This window comes from Pongo pygmaeus, chromosome 7 (assembly GCF_028885625.2).
Source record: "Pongo pygmaeus isolate AG05252 chromosome 7, NHGRI_mPonPyg2-v2.0_pri, whole genome shotgun sequence".
Taxonomy (NCBI): domain Eukaryota; kingdom Metazoa; phylum Chordata; class Mammalia; order Primates; family Hominidae; genus Pongo; species Pongo pygmaeus.
Window position 1 is genome coordinate 103649127 of NC_072380.2, and position 23081 is coordinate 103672207.

Consider the following 23081-nt stretch of genomic DNA (forward strand, 5'->3'; position numbering starts at 1 on the left):
CTATTTTACACTGTAACATTATTTACAAGGTCAAAGATCTTGTAAACACCAAGAAGGGCGAAAAATACTTGATGATTTGCTGGAATTAGATGGTAAGAGAAAACATGTGACCTAAAAGAAAAGAAGCATTAAAATTCTTAGAGTTACATTGCCTTCTAGCTATGTGAAAAGGCCGAAAGAATTAAGGATGTAAAATGAAATGAGAATAAGAACTCATGTCTTCATAGTGCTTGAAAGAAATAGACCATTTGAGGGGCAGCTCATTTGCTTAGGAGACTGACCAGACAGGTGGACCAATCAGTATTTTCTATGGCTTGTATCTGAGCTATCATAAAATAAAAATTAGTTGCCTGGGTACCCTATAACTTTCGGTTTATTTTTCCAACCATGGATGATGTCAGCCTATTCTGAGGCTTGCACAGATAGGCTTAGTGGCTTTTCCTCCTTGCCTGGCCTGTATGAGGCTCTCTGAGATCTGTCATATATCCCCATCTCAGAAATAATCAGCCCTGTGAACTGATAGATCAAACATGGATATATTGCCTTGGATTTGGCATAGGTTTTCCTTAATTTCTATTCATCTAAAATAAAAAATCTTTGTATTAACATTGCAAAGATAATATTGTGTCTGTTTTCTGTCCCATTGTTTTTCATTCATATTTCTTTTTGAATTCATGTTTTTTACTGTAGTTGGATATTCTCTTACTCTACAAAGCATGAAACAAGTAGTTTTAGGTTATTTAATAGTATAGTATTAGTTTTAGGTATGTATTAGTATAGTAAAAATCTAAGAGTATACATAGTTAGTGGTAAAACCTGGCAACCTTCTGCTTAGTCTCATTTTACCATCTTCTGAAAGTTTGAAACAATCATCAGGTATTCTGTTATTATCTAGTATATTTGGATTATGACTTAAAATGATAACATGTAAAAGTCAAAGCCAGGATTCTACCAACGTAAAAAATATATGTCTCATTTCCCCGAACGAAACTCCCTAGAATTATAAGAGCAAAGCAGAATATTATTAAAGATAATAAAAATAATTTTGTTTTCATGGCCTTTTATTACATGTAAAATCTGATTCAGAGAGTTGCATATTTTCTCTTATAACTTCATCAAACATCTGCTTTTCTTCCTCTTTAGCTCTGATCTTGAATATGTGACTTACGTTTTAGCCAATTTTTAAGCAGATGGCTGGACTTTATTTGACCTCCAAATTCTTCTTTCCATTGTCAACTAGAAACTTCAAGAGTTCTGCATCTTTAGGATTTAGCTGCTCAGTCATTTTTCCTTTTATTCCTTCAGATTTGAAATCCACTGAATCCAAGTATCTGGTTTCTACAAACATATGAAGTGTGTGTTTGTCTAGTTTTATTTATTTATTTGTGTATTGTTTTGCTCTTGCTTGCATATTATTTAGTTTCGGGTTGATTTTTTTCCCTCTGAAGATCCAGCTGACAGAATTATTTAGGTTAATAAGATTGTATTGTTAAAGTCTCTGAAACAATCATGTCTGATCTGATTCACAGTTAGAAATGCTCTCACCTGCAAGGAACAGAGAACCCTCCTATCGGAGGCTTACACCATAAAGATATTTATTCCTTCTTGTATTACAGGAAGTCATAGAAGTAAGTTCTGGAGGGGCTTTGGTGTCTGGCAACACATTCAATTGATGAACTAATCAGCTTTCTGTTATTACATAATAAGGGCTCCATGACTTATTAGGTGTGTTTTCTTTTTGCCTTCTCTTCTTGTAACTGATAAGTAAGTTTCTCCCACTAAAGTGTAGCTTGTATTTGTCTAAATGTTCCCTACACACAACTCTTTCTCCACTTCACTTGACTTATATTTTCTAACGTTATTTTAATGATTCTAGTATGTCTATCTCTTCAAATTTAACTTATGCATTTTTTAGAAGAAAGTATAGCATAGAACAATAAATTTCTGATTTTAGTTTGCTCTTTGCCTTTTTTTGCTTTTCCTCCAATGTTTTGTATGTCTATAATATTTTAGTTTGTTTTCTATGTAAGACATCACTTAGAGAACAAAGTTCTTGAGGGTATTAATACGATCTTAAAGCATGTTAAAGTCATCATTGTACCTAGCATAGAACTCTACATGGTAGATTCTCAGAAAACTTGTTGAATTAAAAAATGAATTATCTATTCAGGAATTTGAAAACCAAGAAGCATAATGCTAGGTAATAATGATTTTAAAATATAAACTGAGTCTGATGTTTGTTAATTTTAATTATTATTATAGCAAGATGGGACTGTAAAAAAAAGGCACACTCAGAACTGTCACTTCCCTTCCCTAATGCTGCTATGTATGTATATATCTGGATTTTCATTTTGTTAGGAACATCTCTTCAAGATGAATTCCTAGAATGAGATTACTGGGTCAAAAGGTAAATTCAAAACAAAAACAAATGTAGTTTTGTTAGACATTGTTAAATTCCCTTCTGAAGGGGTTGTGTCAGTTTACATTCCCACAGCAGTGTATGAGAGTGCCTCAGCCTTACCAACAGAATGTGTTCTCAGCCTTTTGAACTTTAGCCAAGCAGGTGAAAAGTAGTATTCAAGGTAATTTCAGTTTCTTTAATTATGAGTGATGTTCAACATCTTTTCATATGTTTAAGATCATTTTGTGCTAATTTTGTGAATTGTCTATTTATATTTATCTCATTTTTCCATCAGAGTTTTAGATTTTTTTCTCTTCAAATTTTAAGAGTTCTTTATATATTATGGATATTAGCCCTTTTTCTGTGATAGATGTTGCAAGTATTTCCTTCCAATTTTGCAGTTGTACTTTGACTTTATTTTACTATGCAAATTAAAAAAATTATGTTGTCAAATTTATCAGTCATTTATTTTACTGCCCATTATTTTGAGTCAGTGTTAGCTTTTTTCAACACTGAGTTTATGGAGGAAATCACCCATATTTTTTTTCTTTTTTTTTTATTTTAAAATGACTATATTTATCAATAGTAGAAATGTTTTTTCCACACAAAAATATGTAATATGTGATGATTATATTTTTAGATGAATGATATAATTGAATATACTTTTTCAAACTCCTGATTTTATGTTTTGTGATTTAGTCATTTGAAAGTTGGCTTCTAGGTTTTCTTTATTTTGATTTATTTATTTATTTATTTATTTATTTATTTATTTATTTATATTATTATTGTTATTATACTTTAGGTTTTATAGTACATGTGTGCAATGTGCAGGTAAGTTACATATGTATACATGTGCCATGCTGGTGTGCTGCACCCACTAACTCGTCATCTAGCATTAGGTATATCTCCCAATGCTATCCCTCCCCCCTCCCCCCACCCCACAACAGTCCCCGAAGTGTGATGTTCCCCTTCCTGTGTCCATGTGTTCTCATTGTTCAATTCCCACCTATGAGTGAGAATATGCGGTGTTTGGTTTTTTGTTCTTGCGATAGTTTACTGAGAATGATGATTTCCAATTTCATCCATGTCCCTACAAAGGACACGAACTCATCATTTTTTATGGCTGCATAGTATTCCATGGTGTATATGTGCCACATTTTCTTAATCCAGTCTATCATTGTTGGACATTTGGGTTGGTTCCAAGTCTTTGCTATTGTGAATAATGCCACAATAAACATACGTGTGCATGTGTCTTTATAGCAGCATGATTTATAGTCCTTTGGGTATATACCCAGTAATGGGATGGCTGGGTCGAATGGAATTTCTAGTTCTAGATCTCTGAGGAATCGCCACACTGACTTCCACAAGGGTTGAACCAGTTTACAGTCCCACCAACTGTGTAAAAGTGTTCCTATTTCTCCACATCCTCTCCAGCACCTGTTGTTTCCTGAGTTTTTAATGATTGCCATTCTAACTGGTGTGAGATGGTATCTCATTGTGGTTTTGATCTGCATTTCTCTGATGGCCAGTGATGGTGAGCATTTTTTCATGTGTTTTTTGGCTGCATAAATGCCTTCTTTTGAGAAGTGTCTGTTCATGTCCTTCGCCCACTTTTTGATGGGGTTGTTTGTTTTTTTCTTGTAAATTTGTTTGAGTTCATTGTAGATTCTGGATATTAGCCCTTTGTCAGATTAGTAGATTGCAAAAACTTTCTCCCATTTTGTAGGTTGCCTGTTCACTCTGATGGTAGTTTCTTTTGCTGTGCAGAAGCTCTTTAGTTTAGTTAGATCCCATTTGTCAATTTTGGCTTTTGTTGCCATTGCTTTTGGTGTTTTAGACATGAAGTCCTTGCCCATGCCTATGTCCTGAATGGTAATGCCTAGGTTTTCTTCTAGGGTTTTTATGGTTTTAGGTCTAACATTTAAGTCTTTAATCCATCTTGAATTAATTTTTGTATAAGGTGTAAGGAAGGGATCCAGTTTCAGCTTTCTCCATATGGCTAGCCAGTTTTCCCAGCACCATTTATTAAATAGGGAATCCTTTCCCCATTGCTTGTTTTTCTCAGGTTTGTCAAAGATCAGATAGTTGTAGATATGTGGCATTATTTCTGACGGCTCTGTTCTGTTCCATTGATCTATGTCTCTGTTTTGGTACCAGTACCATGCTGTTTTGGTTACTGTAGCCTTGTAGTATAGTTTGAAGTCAGGTAGTGTGATGCCTCCAGCTTTGTTCTTTTGGCTTAGGATTGACTTGGCGATGCAGGCTCTTTCTTGGTTCCATATGAACTTTAAAGTAGTTTTTTCCAATTCTGTGAAGAAAGTCATTGGTAGCTTGATGGGAATGGCATTGAATCTGTAAATTACCTTGGGAAGGATGGCCATTTTCATGATATTGATTCTTCCTACCCATGAGCATGGAATGTTCTTCCATTTGTTTGTATCCTCTTTTATTTCATTGAGCAGTGGTTTGTAGTTCTCCTTGAAGAGGTCCTTCACATCCCTTGTAAGTTGGATTCCTAGGTATTTGATTCTCTTTGAAGCTATTGTGAATGGGAGTTCACTGATGATTTGGCTCTCTGTTTGTCTGTTATTGATGTATAAGAATGCTTGTGATTTTTGTACATTGATTTTGTATCCTGAGACTTTGCTGAAGTTGCTTATCAGCTTAAGGAGATTTTGGGCTGAGACAATGGGGTTTTCTAGATATACTATCATGTCATCTGCAAACAGGGACAATTTAACTTCCTCTTTTCCTAACTGAATACCCTTTATTTCCTTCTCCTGCCTAATTGCGCTGGCCAGAACTTCCAACACTATGTTGAATAGAAGTGGTGAGAGAGGGCCTGCCTGTCTTATGCCAGTTTTCAAAGGGAATGCTTCCAGTTTTTGCCCATTCAGTATGATATTGGCTGTGGGTTTGTCATAGATAGTTCTTATTATTTTGAGATACATCCCATCAATACCTAATTTATTGAGAGTTTTTAGCATGAAGGGTTGTTGAATTTTGTCAAAGGCCTTTTCTGCATCTATTGAGATAATCATGTGGTTTTTGTCTTTGGTTCTGTTTATATGCTGGATTAGATTTATTGATTTGTGTATATTGAACCAGACTTGCATCCCAGGGATGAAGCCCACTTGATCATGGTGGATAAGCTTTTTGATGTGCTGCTGGATTCTGTTTGCCAGTATTTTATTGAGCATTTTTGCATCAATGTTCATCAAGGATATTGGTCTAAAATTCTCTTTTTTTGTTGTGTCTCTGCCCATCTTTGGTATCAGGATGATGCTGGTCTCATAAAATGAGTTAGGGAGGATTACCTCTTTTTCTATTGATTGGAATAGTTTCAGAAGGAATGGTACCAGTTCCTCCTTGTACCTCTGGTAGAATTCGGCTGTGAACCCATCTGGTCCTGGACTTTTTTTGGTTAGTAAGCTATTGATTATTGCCACAATTTCAGCTCCTGTTATTGGTCTATTCAGAGGTTCAACTTCTTCCTGGTTTAGTCTTGGGAGGGTGTATGTGTTGAGGAATTTATCCATTTCTTCTAGATTTTCTAGTTTATTTGCGTAGAGGTGTTTCTAGTATTCTCTGATGGTAGTTTGTATTTCTGTGGGATCGGTGGTGATATCCCCTTTATCATTTTTTATTGCATCTATTTGATTCTTCTCTCTTTTTTTCTTTATTAATCTTGCTAGCGGTGTATCAATTTTGTTGATCCTTTCAAAAAACCAGCTCCTGGATTCATTAATTTTTTGAAGGGTTTTTTGTGTCTCTATTTCCTTCAGTTCTGCTCTGATTTTAGTTATTTCTTGCCTTCTGCTAGCTTTTGAATGTGTTTGCTCTTGCTTTTCTAGTTCTTTTAATTGTGATGTTAGGGTGTCAATTTTGGATCTTTCCTGCTTTCTCTTGTGGGCATTTAGTGCTATAAATTTCCCTCTACACACTGCTTTGAATGCATCCCAGAGATTCTGGTATGTTGTGTCTTGGTTCTCGTTGGTTTCAAAGAACATCTTTATTTCTGCCTTCATTTCGTTATGTACCCAGTAGTCATTCAGGAGCAGGTTGTTCAGTTTCCATGTAGTTGAGCGGTTTTGAGTGAGATTCTTAATCCTGAGTTCTAGCTTGATTGCACTGTGATCTGAGAGATAGTCTGTTATAATTTCTGTTCTTTTACATTTATTGAGGAGAGCTTTACTTCCAAGTATGTGGTCAATTTTGGAATAGGTGTGGTGTGGTGCTGAAAAAAATGTATATTCTGTTGATTTGGGGTGGAGAGTTCTGTAGATGTCTATTAGGTCCGCTTGGTGCAGAGCTGAGTTCAATTCCTGGGTATCCTTGTTGACTTTCTGTCTCGTTGATCTGTCTAATGTTGACAGTGGGGTGTTAAAGTCTCCCATTATTAATGTGTGGGAGTCTAAGTCTCTTTGTAGGTCACTCAGGACTTGCTTTATGAATCTGGGTGCTCCTGTATTGGGTGCATATATATTTAGGATAGTTAGCTCTTCTTGTTGAATTAATCCCTTTACCATTATGTAATGGCCTTCTTTGTCTCTTTTGATCTTTGTTGGTTTAAAGTCTGTTTTATCAGAGACTAGGATTGCAACCCCTGCCTTTTTTTGTTTTCCATTTGCTTGGTAGATCTTCCTCCATCCTTTTATTTTGAGCCTATGTGTGTCTCTGCACGTGAGATGGGTTTCCTGAATACAGCACACTGATGGGTCTTGAGTCTTTATCCAATTTGCCAGTCTGTGTCTTTTAATTGGAGCATTTAGTCCTGTTATGTGTGAATTTGATCCTGTCATTATGATGTTAGCTGCTTATTTTGCTCGTTAGTTGATGCAGTTTCTTCCTAGTCTCGATGGTCTTTACATTTTGGCATGATTTTGCAGTGGCTGGTACCGGTTGTGCCTTTCCATGTTTAGCACTTCCTTCAGGAGCTCTTTTAGGGCAGGCCTGGTGGTGACAAAATCTCTCAGCATTTGCTTGTCTGTAAAGTATTTTATTTCTCCTTCACTTATGAAGCTTAGTTTGGCTGGATATGAAATTCTGGGTTGAAAATTCTTTTCTTTAAGAATGTTGAATATTGGCCCCCACTCTCTTCTGGCTTGTAGGGTTTCTGCCGAGAGATCCGCTGTTAGTCTGAAGGGCTTCCCTTTGAGGGTAACCCAACCTTTCTCTCTGGCTGCCCTTAACATTTTTTCCTTCATTTCAACTTTGGTGAATCTGACAATTATGTGTTTTGGAGTTGCTCTTCTCGAGGAGTATCTTTGTGGCATTCTCTGTATTTCCTGAATCTGAATGCTGGCCTGCCTTGCTAGATTGGGGAAGTTCTCCTGGATAATATCCTGCAGAGTGTTTTCCAACTTGTTTCCATTCTTCCCGTCACTTTCAGGTACACCAATCAGACGTAGATTTGGTCTTTTCACATAGTCTCACATTTCTTGGAGGCTTTGCTCGTTTCTTTTTATTCTTTTTTCTCTAAACTTCCCTTCTCGCTTCATTTCATTCATTTCATCTTCCAGGGCTGATACCCTTTCTTCCATTTGATCGCATCGGCTCCTGAGGCTTCTGCATTCTTCACAGAGTTCTCGAGCCTTGGTTTTCAGCTCCATCAGCTCCTTTAAGCCCTTCTCTGTATTGGTTATTCTAGTTATACATTCTTCTAAATTTTTTTCGAAGTTTTCAACTTCTTTGCCTTTGGTTTGAATATCCTCCCGTAGCTCGGAGTAATTTGATCGTCTGAAGCCTTCTTCTCTCAGCTCGTCAAAGTCATTCTCCGTCCAGCTTTGTTCCGTTGCTGGTGAGGAACTGCGTTCCTTTGGAGGAGGAGAGGTGCTCTGCTTTTTAGAGTTTCCAGTTTTTCTGCTCTGTTTTTTCCCCATCTTTGTGGTTTTATCTACTTTTGGTCTTTGATGATGGTGATGTACAGATGGGTTTTTGGTGTGGATGTCCTTTCTGTTAGTTTTCCTTCTAACAGACAGGACCCTCAGCTGCAGGTCTGTTGGAGTACCTGGCCGGCCGTGTGAGGTGTCCGTTTGTCCCTGCTGGGGGGTGCCTCCCAGTTAGGCTGCTTGGGGGTCAGGGGTCAGGGACCCACTTGAGGAGGCAGTCTGCCCATTCTCAGATCTCCAGCTGCATGCTGGGAGAACCACTGCTCTCCTCAAAGCTGTCAGACAGGGACATTTAAGTCTGCAGAGGTTACTGCTGTCTTTTTGTTTGTCTGTGCCCTGCCCCCAGAGGTGGAGCCTACAGAGGCAGGCAGGCCTCCTTGAGCTGTGGTGGGCTCCACCCAGTTCAAGCTTCCTGGCTGCTTTGTTTACCTAAGCGAGCCTGGGCAATGGCGGGCGCCCCTCCCCCAGCCTCGCTGCCGTCTTGCTGTTTGATCTCAGACTGCTGTGCTAGCAATCAGCGAAACTCCGTGGGCGTAGGACCCTCTGAGCCAGGTGCGGGCTATAATCTCCTGGGGCACCATTTCCTAAGCCCGTCGGAAAAGCACAGTATTCGGGTGGGAGTGGCCCGATTTTCCAGGTGCCGTCTGTCACCCCTGGAAAGGGAACTCCCTGACCCCTTGCGCTTCCCGAGTGAGGCAATGCCTCGCCCCTGCTTCGGCTGGCGCACGGTGCACTCACCCACTGACCTGCGCCCACTGTCTGGCACTCCCTAGTGAGATGAACACGGTACCTCAGATGGAAATGCAGAAATCACCCGTCTTCTGCGTCGCTCACGCTGGGAGCTGTAGACCGGAGCTGTTCCTATTTGGCCATCTTGGCTCCTCCACCCATATTTTTTTTCTAGACTTCCATGATTTAAGTTCTTTTTTTTCTTATTATATATAGATTCCTGATCATTGTGGAGTTTATGCTTGTGAATGGTGTGTGATACGGATGTAATTTTATTTTTTTCTAAGTTGCTGCCTACTTGTGCCAACAACATTAAAAAGCCCATCTTTACCTCTATAACTTAAAATGCCACCATTATCATTTCCATATGTACTTATATCAATTTTGGGACTTTCTTTGCTATTCTACTGCCTTTAACTCTATTCTTGTGAAAGTAGCACCCTGTTTTACAGAGACTTTATAGAATGGTTTAATGTAGGGTAGGACTAGTCAACCTTTGTATTTTTAATTTTTGTGTGTCTTCTTGGCTATTCTTGCATGTTTGTTTTCCTTATGAATTTCAGCACCAACTTGCATTGGAGGAAAAGCAAAAAAAGGCAAAGAGCAAACTAAAATCAGAAATTTATTGTTCTATGCTATACTTTCTTCTAAAAAATGCGTAAGTTAAAATTAAAGAGATAGACATGCTAGAATCATTAAAATAATGTTAAAAAATATAAGTCAAGTAAAGAAGTGGAGAAAGAGTTGTGTGTGGGGAACATTAGACAAATACAAGCTACACTTCAGGGGGAGAAACTTACTTGTATAAAAAGAAACTTGCTGATACTTTTATTGGGATTGTGTTAAACTGACATCTTTATGATGTTGATTTGTCCTGTCCAAGAACAGAGGATGCCTTTCATTTTGTACAAATCTAATTTTGTGTTTTTCAGAGTGTTTTAAAATTTTCCTCCTACAGGTTTTGCACATTTTTGTCAAGTTTATTCCCAAGGATTTAATCTTCTTTGTTGCTATTATAAGTGGAGTTTTCTTTACCATTATGTCCTCTGGCTGGCTATTGTTCGTGTCTTTGAAAGCTATTGATTTTTGTATCTTAATTTTGTATCTTGATATCTTACTGAATTCTTTTAGTATTTGAATTAGTTTTATTGTTCATTAATTTGCTAGAATTTTTAAGAGATATTTTTACTTCTTTACAAAATCATATGACTGGTGATTTCTCTAATCCAATTGCTTTGGGTTTTGCAACCTCTATTATAACATTAGGTAATTGTGAAAATAGTGGGCATTCTTGCCCTTTCATAAGCTTACTTATAATGCCATTAACATCTCCACAAATTATAATGCAGTCCTCACTAATAAAGTTTATATGTTTTGTCATGTTAAGAAATTATAAATTGTGTCCTATTTTTGTGTTTTTAATAGAAACTAGAAAAAATGTTGAATATTGCTGAAGCTTTTTCAGCATCTATAGAAATAATCTTACTTTTATTCTCTCAAAACTATCATTTATTATGTTATTAGATTCCCTAATATTGAACCAACTTTAAATTGCAAGAATAAATTCCAGTTGGTCACGGTCTATTTTGTTCTTAATGTGGTGCTGGATTCTGTTGATTAATTTTCTTCTTTAGTATTTTGCATCATTTTTCTTTAGTTGTACTGGATTGTAGTTTTCTTTCTTGTGCTGTCTTTATCAGGTCTAAGTCTCAATGTTTTACTTTCTTCTTAACGTCCTTTCTCAATGCTTTTCAGCATGTACAGCACTTTTGGAGCATCTAGTACTGGAGGTTTTGTAGAATTCCTCTTTAAAATAATGTTGCCTGGTGCTCTTTTGTAAGATAATTTCTTGATGATCCTCTCCAGTTTCTTCTACAAAAATTGGTCAATTTAAGCAGCCTAGCTCTAAAACAACCAGAATTGGAAATCTTTATCTTCTTGTAAAATTATATTTTTATCTATATTTTCAAATTATTTACATGTAGGTCTTTAGTCTGTTGTCATTAAAAAAATTTATTGTTTCAATGTTTTACCCTTTGATATTTTCTATTTTTATATTTGTGCTTTTTCCTTTGTTCTTGATCCAGGCAGCTAGTGGTTTTTCTATTTTTGTTACTTTTTTAAGAAAACCAGGATTTTGAAATAGTAGGTCTACTTTTTTCCTATTTCTATCTCTGCTTTTATCTTTATTATTTCCTTCAATTTACCATTATTTTATTGTTTGGTTGTTGCTCTTCTTCTATTTTTTCCATCTAGGAATTCAATTTACTTGGTATTTTTTTTTCATTTTTATTGATAAAAGTACTTAGTGCTATGAATTTTCCTACGCTAATTGTTTTAAATGTATTCTGTTGATTTTTATATATACTGTGTTTTGCTTCGATATTTTTTAGGAATAAAAATTCTGTGATTTCAGTTTGTATTTCCTCCTTTACCCAAAAATTAAGAGAATAGTTTTTAATTTTAGGTGGGTGAGTCTTTTTGCTTTTCAGTTTTGTCAATAATTTCTAGTGTTATTTCATTGCAGTCAGGGAGTATTGTTTATAATAGTTTATGTTACCTAATTTACTAATATTTTCCTTCTAACCTAATGTATAATCATTTTTTTGTGAATGTTTCATGAGCACTTGAGAAAAAATATATAGCCCTGATTATCAGAGTGTAAAGATCAGTATATAGCTATTAGGTTCTTCCCTGTTGATTATGATTATACACTTTTTTGCCTTTTTGATTTTTCTTGCACTGACTGAGAAAGGTGTGTTCATTACTGTAGCCTGCCTTAACTAGAATAATGGTATTGTAGTGGTTTAATTATCTTTTAGGTAAGCTATATATGTTTGTGTCATAAACATAAGACCATCCAATGTCTCTCACTCATTGGCCTTCAGACAAAATAAATAATTTCTGTCTCTCTTCTCTGTTACCATTTGATTTATATTGCTAGTATAAACAAAGTGCACTTATACAACCATAATAATGTAATGTGATAGTTTCTGTGTTGTACATTAGAATACGGGCCTTTTAAAAACAGCATTATTGAGATATAATTGCCATGAAATAAATTCTACATATTTAGAATGTACAATTTGATCTTTTGACAGATGTATATATTCATGAACCCATCATCAAGACAATAAAAATATCTGTAATTTCACAAAATTTTTTCTTGACCGTTGTAATCCCACTCCGTTAGCTACCCTCCTCACCCACTGATCTGCTTTTTGTCACTATGAGTTAGTTTGCATTTTCTAGAATTTTATAAAAATGAATGTGCTGTCCCATCCCCTTCTCTCTCTGTTTTTTTTTTTTTTGGTCTGGTTTCTTTCACTCAGCAAAACTTTATTGCTGTTTATATTATAGATTTATTGCCGTGGTTTTATAACAGTAGGAACTCTTGTGATTAGAACTCATGGAGTTTCTGACAGTTGATAATGCAGTGACTGAATTGACTGGTGTGATAATCTTATTGTTTCCAGTTCTACCATCTATTTCTAAGGCACATTGTCTCATAAGAAAGTCTTTTAGTGGAATTGATGCAGTTTTGTACTATTAGTATTACTTTACACAAGGAAAAGAAAATTTTTCTAGCTAAAAACAGTAAAAACAGTAGCATCCAAGAAAGGAATTGCTTGCACACTCACAGTAATGAAATGATAATTTCAAGGCAAGGTGGAAACTTTTAAAATGCCAGTATCAATAAGCATTTCTACTGGGGACACAAACACATAATAAAAGCCAATGCACTTTAAAAACCATTGTTATCTTCTCCCTGTAGCTTTTATTATTCCCTGTGATGGGCAATTTGCATATTTGTTTTTCCAAGAGCTGAGAGGGGTCTGGGATTGTCCCTTGCCCATTCACCTCAGGAATTTTCCCAAGCTCTACTTTTCTGAAGAAGCCATAGGACAAGATTTCTGCCATGGGGAAATCTAGTTTATCTTTTTGATCTTTCTTGCACTGAGAAAGGTGTGTTCATTACTGTAGGCTGCCTTCACTAGAATAATGCCATCGTAGTGGTTTGAGTATCTTTTAGTTAAGTTATATATATTTGTGTCATAAACATATATTCAACAATTATAAAAGTGTGGGGTGACACAAAGTGTGGTGTTTAGTGACAAAGCCTTGTATTATGATACTAGTGCATTCGGAGACACATGGTCTTATGTCTTCAAGGATGATAAAAAGACAACTGTAACCTAAATAGGAGATTCTTCAATTACTTTTGGTGTTGTGCTAAACATTTTCTTGCGTGTTTTAAATAAGAGGATCAGGAGTATAGAAGGGACACAAGATATAAAACTAGTTTATACTGCCTATTCAACACATCATACTTACTCTTCTCAGAAACATCATCAACTTCATTCTTTTGTAATGCAGGAGGAGGACAATCTGAAATCTCTTTTGATAATGGTTCACTGTTTTACAACCATTACAGCAGAAAGTCATTACTCTGTTTAATCTAAATCTTTCCATCTGTGTTTGTACCTGGCGAAGCTAAGAAGTAATAAACTTAATCAAGTTAGAATTATAACATTCTTAAAATTATAAAAAACTTTCCTTATGTACAAAAATAATTATATTTATTAGCCTAGTATTTGACAAGCTCTGTTCTAAGCTTACTACATGTATTCATATATTCAATCCTCATTGACATTTTAGGAAAAATTATTTAGGAATAATTCCCTATTATGCAGATAAAGATACTGAAGATAAACTGACTGATATAGTTTGGCTCTGTGTTGCCACCCAAATCTCATGTTGGATTATTATAATCCCCAATATTAGGAGAGGAAACTGGTGGGAAGTGATTGGATCATGGGGGTGGATTATTCCCTTGTTGTTCCTGTTGTGAGTTCCCATGAGATTTGGTTGTTTAAAAGTGTGTGGCACTTCCTCCTTCTTTCTCTCTCTCTCCTGCCACCATGTGAAGACATGCTTGCTTCCCCTTTGCCCTTTTGCCATGATTGTCAGTTTCCTGAGGCATCCTCAGCCATACTACCTATACAGCCTGTGGAACTGTGAATCAACTAAACTTCTTTTCTTTATAATTACCCAGTCTCAGGTAGTTCTTTATAGCAATGTGAGAACAGACTAATAGAGTGACTTATTTAGAATCTTGTAATTAGGAATTAACACAGTAGGAGTCAGACTCCAGTATACACTTTCTTAACTGCTGCTATGCAGCTTTCTAAACTAGTGTTGACAAAGGAAGCAAGGAAACTTAATCCATCTACTTCTAGGGCCAGGCATTGTTCTAGCTCTTTCCCATATTTTACCTCATTAATAATAGTGGCAGCCTGTGTACCGGGCATGTGTCATGTGGCAGGACAATGTTCTTGGCTCCACAACAGTGTGCCTGTCATTCTCTAGGCATGCCAGGCCCCTTCTCATGCCGCTTGTATGACTCCTCTGTGTCTTTCAAGGTTCAGCTCAAACATAATCATCTGAGAGAAGCCTTCCCTGGATCTCTGGACATGCTTATATGTGATTCCTCTTAGTGTTCCTGTAAGACATTGCTCATGTCCTACCTCATAGGGCTTCTCAATCTACCAGGAAATATTTTTTACACATTTCCCTCCTTTTCTAGACTGTGAGTCTCTATAGAACAGAGACTATTTGTCTCTATAATTCCAACAGCTGGTACTTAATAAATGTGAGTTGATTAAATTGAAGAGGAAAAAGGTCAGTTAAATGTTAGTGGCATCACTATGTTAAATAACCAAAATTAAATTGATTTTTTTTTCATCCTTCACCAGAAGATAGGCAATGTGTCTGTATCTGTTTAAATTGTAAAACAGTTCTGGATAAACAAATAGTAATGAATTTATACTTCTCTAATTTGCTCATGGTTATTTTGTTAGATCCATCTAGCTCAAGCGTGGAGACCTAGTCAATAAAATCTCCCACTTTTCTTATGAATACTCCCACACCTGATGAAAAACAAAAACACAACTACTCTACAACTCCTTACACTTGTGTCTTTTAATAATATCATGCTTCTAATCATCCGACTTTATGACTATTGTTTTATTGAGCTCATATTTCTTAGACAAATATGAAATCAGAGGAGTCAAACTGTCCATCCCTAGCAGTTCTGACTTTCATAATATCTAGCATCAGAGGCTAGTTTTTTCTTGAAGTGTCTGAGAACTGAAAAGATTATGGTGCCCCCTTCAACCATGTAATTCCAAATAAAGATGATTCTAAATTCCAGTGAATTTCTGATATATTACACAAAATTTAGATAGACATTTCCTGAACATATGATTAGTTTGTCTGTGGAGTAACGTGTACTTGGCTCATCTCTCTGCTCTCCATTCCTGCTCTGTCTAGTTTAGGTGACTCTTTCCTTTTTCCTTTACTATTCCTGTTATACCAACACTTTAAATGGCCATTCTATCATGAGACCAATCCTACCAAAGCACAGCCCTTATGTTTGAGCCAGTGTGCAGCATAGCTCTTGGCAAGATCAGATGTTTAATGAATGTATGGAAAAGTGATGTCACTCACTCCTGCAAAACTCCCTTTTCACTACTTTTACAGTGGACTATATTCTGACTTCAAAATGTCTTGCTTTATTTTCTGTTACTCACTTTTGGCTAGTTTTGTTACTTCCAGACTTGCTCTGAACATATCCCATGCTGTCCTGTTTGATCCTCATACTCTTCCCTCTTTTTTGAATGCTTTCTAATGGTTTTCCTCCTTAAGTGTCAAGTTAACAATTTTAACCCTATCCAGCAATACTCCCTTCTCCCTGTGAAATCCAGTGGCACAAATTCTATTTCTCTCTTTTATATGTGTGGTTTATATCTTTGTCTTGGTGTGGTTATTTGCACACATGCCATACTTCTAAAACCCAGCTGTTTGGTGCTTTTCTTAGAGTCCTTCTTTTTCCCTGTGCTGATGTATGCAGGATTCGGGAACTCTTCATGAATACCACACACTTTGGCGAGAAATTTAGATTTACCTGAAGATTCTGTGGAGCAGGTGGAGGGGATTTTCTTTTCTTTTTTTCATTTTTAATAACTTTCACTTTAGGATGATTTTAGATTTGCAGAAAAGCACAAAAATAGTACCCAGAGTTGACATATACCTCACACAGTTTCCCCTGTTACTAGCATCTTACATTAGGATGGTATATTTGTCACAATTAATGAACCAGATTGATATTTTGTTATTAACTAAAGTCTATATGTTGTATCCAGATTTCCTTATTTTTTTTTTTGAGACAGAGTCTCACTCTGTTGCTCAGGCTGGAGTACAGTGATACAATCATAACTCACAGTAACCTGGAACTCCAGGGCTCAAGTTATCCTTTCACTTCAGTCTCATGGGCAGCTAAGACTATAGGCACCTGCCACGCTAATTTTTAAAACGCTAGGCCAATTTTTAAATTTTGTTTTTGTAGAAATGGGGTCTCACTATGTTGCCTAGGCTGTTCTCAAACTCCTGGCCTCAAGCCATCCTTTCATCTTGGCCTTCCAAAGCACTGGGATTATAAGCCACCATGCCTGGCTGTTAATTATTACCTAATGTCCTTTTTTTGTGTTCCAGGATCCCATCCAGGATACCACATTACATTTAGTTGTCCTGTCTTTCTTCAGTTTCCTTATTACTGAACATTGCTGAGACTTTTTAAATTTTTAATTATCTTGACACTTTTGAGGAGTACTGGTCAGGTAGTCTACAGAATGCCCCTCAATCGGGATATGTTTGATATTTTTACCATGATTAGATTGGCATTATATGTTTTTAGGAGGAAGAAGTGTGTGTGTGTGTGTGTGTGTGTGTCTACATATAATTGTGATAAAATACACATAACATAAAATTTACCATCTTAACCATTTTTCAGTGTGTAGTTCAGTAGCATTGAATACATTCATAATGCTGAGCAGCCATCACCATCATCCGTCTATGCAACTCTTTTCATCTTGTAAAACTGAAACTCTATACTCATTAAACAAGTGACAGTCTCACCACATCATAAACTATAACAACACTTATCATTGTTGATGTTAACTTGATCACCTGGCTGAGGTAGTACTTGTCAGTTACTCTATTTTCTCCCTTTCCATGCTGTATTCTGTGGAAATAAGTCATTATGAATAGCCCACACTTAAGGAGTGGAGGTTATGTCAAGTGGCGAGTTAATGAGTGGATATTGTCTGCATAAATTACTGGCATTCTGAACATATTTGCCTATTCTCCCCTATTTATTTATTTAGTCAATCATTTATATTAGTATGGACTCTAGGATATTTGTTCTATTCTTTGGTTATAATCCAATACTACTTTATTTATTTTGCTCTTCAAATTGTCCTGGCTTTGGACATTGGGAGCTCTTTCAGTTGGCTCTGTGTCTGTCTTTGACACCCTTATTTGTTTATTTACTTGTTTAACACTTCCTTCCTTTCTGGCACTACAAGATAATCCAGGTTCATATTTTATATGCCCTGCTCAGTCCTAGAATCAGCCATTTCTCTAAGGATCTCTGGTTTGTTTTATTAGAGAAAGTTGTTAGACTTTAAGATTTAGACGGCAGGTATGCTTATTGCTACTGGGGTGTTGTTGCTTGTAAGGCTTTTTATCTGACAGAGCAAGGGAATATTTTTATGTATGTTAAACATTATATAATTATGTTTAATTATACAGCAAATCTTATAAGGCAAGTCTGTGCAGAATTCCAGTAATTTTGCCTCTTAATACACATGCTTGAGCCCACTGCCCAACTCTTGAGATCATACTAAAATATACGTTATGTATATTAATTATATTATGTATAATTTATATGTATGTAATCATATCTATATATATTTATATATCCATCTATGCCTATATTAAGTTAAACATGAGCATATACTTAGGTCTTCAACCCTAATGCATTACCACAATTATCATTCTAGCTTTCTGGCCTTGTTTGTCTGAAACCTCCCCCTCCAGCAGTGAGAACCTGGCTCCTACCACTCACCATCCATTTGTTTAAGTTAGCAATTCCAGTATATATAATATATAATAATGTATTGCAATATAATACATATTGCAATTCCTGTATATTTGCCAGCGGTGGATCTGTGTGGGTACAGGTCTGCAGCAACCTCAATTCTTGCCTTTTCAGAAGAAAGAATTCAACTGAGGTGCATAAGGCAAAAGGAGAGACCAAGGCAAGTTTTAGAGCATGAACGAAAAGAAAATAAAGTACACTTGGGAGGGGGTCAAGCGGGCCAATTGAGAGACCAAGTGCACTATTTGACCTTTTGACTTGGGGTTTTATATGCTGGCATGCTTCTGGGGTCTTGCATTCCCTCTCCCCTGATTCTTCCCTTGAGGTGGGCTGTCTGCATGTACGGTGGCCTGCTAGCACTTGGTTAGGAGGGGAGCATGTGCAGTGTGTTTACTGGAGTCATATGCATGCTCACTTGAGGTGTTTTTCCCTACCCACTCGAATGTCCCTGGGAGGTCATAAGCCAGTTAAACTCTGCCATTTTGCCTCTGAATATGCATGGTTGGGCCCACTTGCTCAACTCTTAAGATATTAGCGAGAAGCTGCTGATCACCAGTGTCAGGTGCTTCTATCTGTTGGGGGACTTCCTTTCCCTGGTTCTGGCTGGGACCAATTATTATTTTAGAGAAACAGTTTAACAACTGCCTGACCATCACTTGATGGTCGCTTGACATTCTAGGTTGGGGCGGAAGAGGGCCCTCTACTGCCCTGCTCATGTCTGACTAGCTACCTACTATAACATTTCCCCCAACAAGCGTCAAAGACCCCAATTTTTTTGGAGAAAACGGAGAAAAGTCCAGTGGCTCTGTGGGTCTTGGCCTTTTGCTAGCTGTCAAGGCAGGTTGGCTCCGTTGGTTGGTAAAAGTGGTATCCTGCCAAGTCCAAGGGGGACAGGGACAGGACTTTTCCTCTCTTGTGTCCCACTGATGGGCAGTTTATGGATCCCCTGTAGAAGGATGATTTGGCAGGATGGTATCCCTCACTGAGGATCTGGAGCTTGATGGCCTGAAAGCAAGAGGAGACAAATCGGGTTACTAGATTTAGAAGGATGTTAAAACGAAATAAGGGGGTGAGGACAGCTTCCCAATAAGATCTCAAGAGTTGAGTGAGTGGGCTCAAGAACGCGTATTAAGGGGCAAAATGGCAGAGTTTAACTTGTATATGACTTTCCAGGAAAATTCAACTGGGAAGGGAAGAACGCCTCAAGTGAGGTTGCATATGACTCCAGTAAACACACCACACATGTTCCCCTCCCAAGTGCTAGCAGGCCAGAGTGCATGCAGACAGCCCACTCCAAGGGAGGAATCACGGGAGAGGGAACACAAGACCCCAGAAGCATGCCGACATATAAAACCCCAAGTCAAAAAGTCAAACAGTGCACTTGGTCTCTCAAGTTGCCTGCTTGGCCCCTTCTAAGTGTAATTTACTTTTTTTTTTCCATTCCTGCTCTAAAGCTTTCTAATAAACTTTCAATCCTGCTGTAAAACTTGTCTCAGTCTCTCCTTCTGTCTTATGCCCCTCAGTTGAATTCTTTCTTCTGAGGAGGCAAGAGTTGAGGTTGCTGCAGAGCTATACCCATGTGGATTTGCTGCAACAGTGGTTTCAGAATTATTAACCCCTATCCCCATGGGAAACAACTTCAGCAGTTATAGTGTTTCTTTTTGCCTTTAGTCTTCCAGACTCTAGTCATTTTCAAAATTATTTATGTTAGCACATTCTTTTGCCACCCACTTCAGTGAGGTTGTTGCATCCATTTAGCTCGTCTGAAAAGACTACATATTGTATGATTCCATTTAAATAACCTTCTGTAAAAGGCAGAACTTATAAAGTCTATAGAGACAGTAAAAAGCACAATCATTGTCAATTAGATTCTTTATCATGTTCTACATTCCATTCTGAGAACTCCTGACCTCCTAAATGATTAGTTATATATATACTTATATATATATACACACACACACACATATACATATATATAATGTGGAAAAATATACAAGCACACAATTTACCATCTTAGCCATTTTTAAGTATATAATTCAGCAGTATTAAATACATTTACAATGTTATGTAACCACCAACCACCTCCACCATTTGTAAACCAAGTAGTATCTGAGACAGTTCTCAATCAATTTATAAGTTTATTTTGCCAAGGTTAAGGACATGCCCAGCAGAAACGAACATGGCATCACAAAAAAATGGTCTATGGTCTGTGCTTTTCTCCAAAGGATTCTGTGGGCTTCAATATTTAAAGGGGAAAAGCAGGCTGGAGGAGGAAGAGGGAGGATGTGGTAATCCACATGTAGCAAGGGAATAGGAGCAGGTAGGGGAATTATTAACTATGTATTCCTCTTGCCCTCAGTATATCAGCACTTTACATAAGATAAGGTAAACATAGAGTGGCTACCTGTGGAGATATTTCACCTTTATCTGTAGCTATCTGCTTAGGAACAAAAGGAAAGGCAGTTTCTTGCATGACTCAGTTTTCAGCTTATTTCTTTTCCTTTTGGCTTATTGTATTGAGGTCCCAAGTTTTTATTTTTCTTTCACACATATGTCTCCATAACTTTTTTCAGCTTGTAAAACTGAAACTCTATACTCATTAGATAATAACTCCCATTCCTCACTTCCTCTAGCCCTTGGAAATGATCATTCTACTTTATGTCTCTGTGATTTTGACTACTCTAACTATTTCATGTCAGTGGAATCATACAGTATTTGCCATTTTGAGACTGGCTTATTTCATTTAGCATAATGTCCTCAAGGTTCATCCATGTTGTTACATTTTTGGAATTTCCTTCCTTTATAAGGTTCAATAATATTTTATTGTATTTATATGCTACATTTTGTTTATCCATTCATCCATTGATGGACACTTGGGTATCCATTGTAGCTACTCTGAATAATAATGCTATAAATATCAGTGTCAACGTATGTCTTTGAGATCTTGCTTTCAACGTTTATTTGCATGTATACCCCAAAATGGAATTGTTGGACCATATGGTAATTCTGTTTTTAATATTTTGAGGAAACACCATACTGCTTTTTGTAGTGGCTATACCATTTTACATTCCCAGCAACAGAGCACAAGTGTTGCAATTCCTACATATGCTTGCCAAAACTTATTTTCTGTGTGTGTGTGTGTATGTATGTGTGTCTGTGTGTGTGTGTGTGTGTGTGTGATAGTAGTCATCCTAACAGATGTGAGGTGCTCTCTCACTGGAGTTTTGATTTGCATTTTCTTAATGATAAGTGATGTTGAACATCTTTTCATGTGTTTGTTGGACATTTGTATACCTTCTTTGGAGAGATGTCTATACACATCCTTTGCCCGTTTTTGAATCTGATATTTGTTTTTGTTGAGTTTTAGGAGTTCTCTATATATTCTGGATATTAACATGTATCAGATATATGATTTGCAAATGTTTTCTCCCATTTTGTGGGTTTCTTTTTTATTCTATTGATAGTGTCTTTAGATGCACAGATTTTTAAAGTTTTCATGAAGCCCAATTTGTTTAGTTTTTGGTGCCCATGCTTTTCATGTCATATTAAAAATAGCACTGCCTAATCTGATGTTATGATGCTTTTGCTCCATGTTTTCTTCTAAGAGTTTTATAGTTTCAGGTCTCATATTTAGATCTTTGAACCATTTTGATTAATTTTTGTGTATGGTGTTAGGTAAGGGTCCAACTTCATTCATTTGCATGTGGATATACAATTTTCCCTGCACCATTTGTTGAAAAGACTGTCCTTTCGTTCATTGAATGGTATTGTACACTTGCCAAAAATCATGTGACCATGTATGCATGGGTTTATTTCTGGGCTATTTTATCTATTGGTCTATATATCTTTTTATGCCAGTACCACACTGCTTTGATTACTATAGCTTTTTAATAAGTTTTGAAATCAGGAAGTATGAATCCTTCAGCTTTGTTCTTCTCAAGACCTCTGGTCACATAGAGGTTTTTTTCTCCCCTATCTCTGAACAGCACTAAATTGTTTTCCTAATGTTATTAGCAATTTAACTCTTTCCCCCAAATCTGAATACATTACTCAGCATACAACACAGGGCTCTTTTACATTTTAGGCCCCACCCAAACAGCTTTTCAGACTTGACCATCCAGTCACCTATATCATTCTTCATGGTCTTGGTTAACAGTCCCCTTTCCCAACGTCATCATTTCACATCCCTTTACACAATCTTTTAGGGTGTGAACTGTATCTTTAGCTTTGTAATCTGCAACAGTGCTGTGCCTAACTCTTAGTAGATATTCAATAAATACTAATTGAGTGGACCAATAAGTGGTTTGGTATAATGTAAAAGCCAGATAGCAGACTAACCAACATAAGCTAAAATACGTTCTATATTCTATCCACTTGGCTAATATAACTGTTTCCTATGTACTCTTTGTTATTTTTAAATATTTGAAGGCTACTTGCAAAAAAAAGTCCTGAAATCTGAGATACATTCAATTAATGTGGAACACATGGTGTTTATAGAAGCATTATCAAATAGTATCATGCTAGTGAGTCTTGATCATGTATGTCAGAGGATTTCAGTATTAGCCCAGAACATCAGCATTACTACAAACAGCTGAACTATATTGTATGAAATTAATTTCCTCATGAAATATTGCATGGCCAGGATTTTGGGAGTTGGCTAGCTAGATTAGAAATGTTATCATCCATATTATTGGTAAAAGGAGATGATGTGGCTGTTTATTAAGTAATTAGCTTTAAAAATCCTTGACATTGATATCAAATTTAAATACTGGGTCTCCAAGCACAATATTCTAGGAGAGCCCCATTTCACATACTTCAGTTTGAAGATAAACATGGTTCAATCTGTGGGCCCCTCTTCCAAAGCCTGTGTTGCTTGTGTACTTGCTACCTTTGAGCTGTGTACACCAGCATCTGTATGCCAGATTCCTAATGTCAGTGTGAATTAGCTGCTAAAATTTGAGTGGTGGGAAAAGAGGGAGTTCTTAAATCTCCCCTCCCCATCCTCCGCTAGTTCCCCTTCCTTTCCTACTTCTCTTCTTCCTCTTCCCTCTTAACACGT

General features: G+C 36.8%; 1 protein-coding gene across 2 annotated transcripts in view; it reads left to right on the forward strand.

Annotated features, from left to right (window-relative positions):
- SLC26A7 (solute carrier family 26 member 7) overlaps positions 1–23081 on the forward strand; it is a 152955-nt gene that overhangs the window by 47379 nt on the left and 82495 nt on the right. The gene's annotated exons all lie outside the window — the stretch shown is intronic.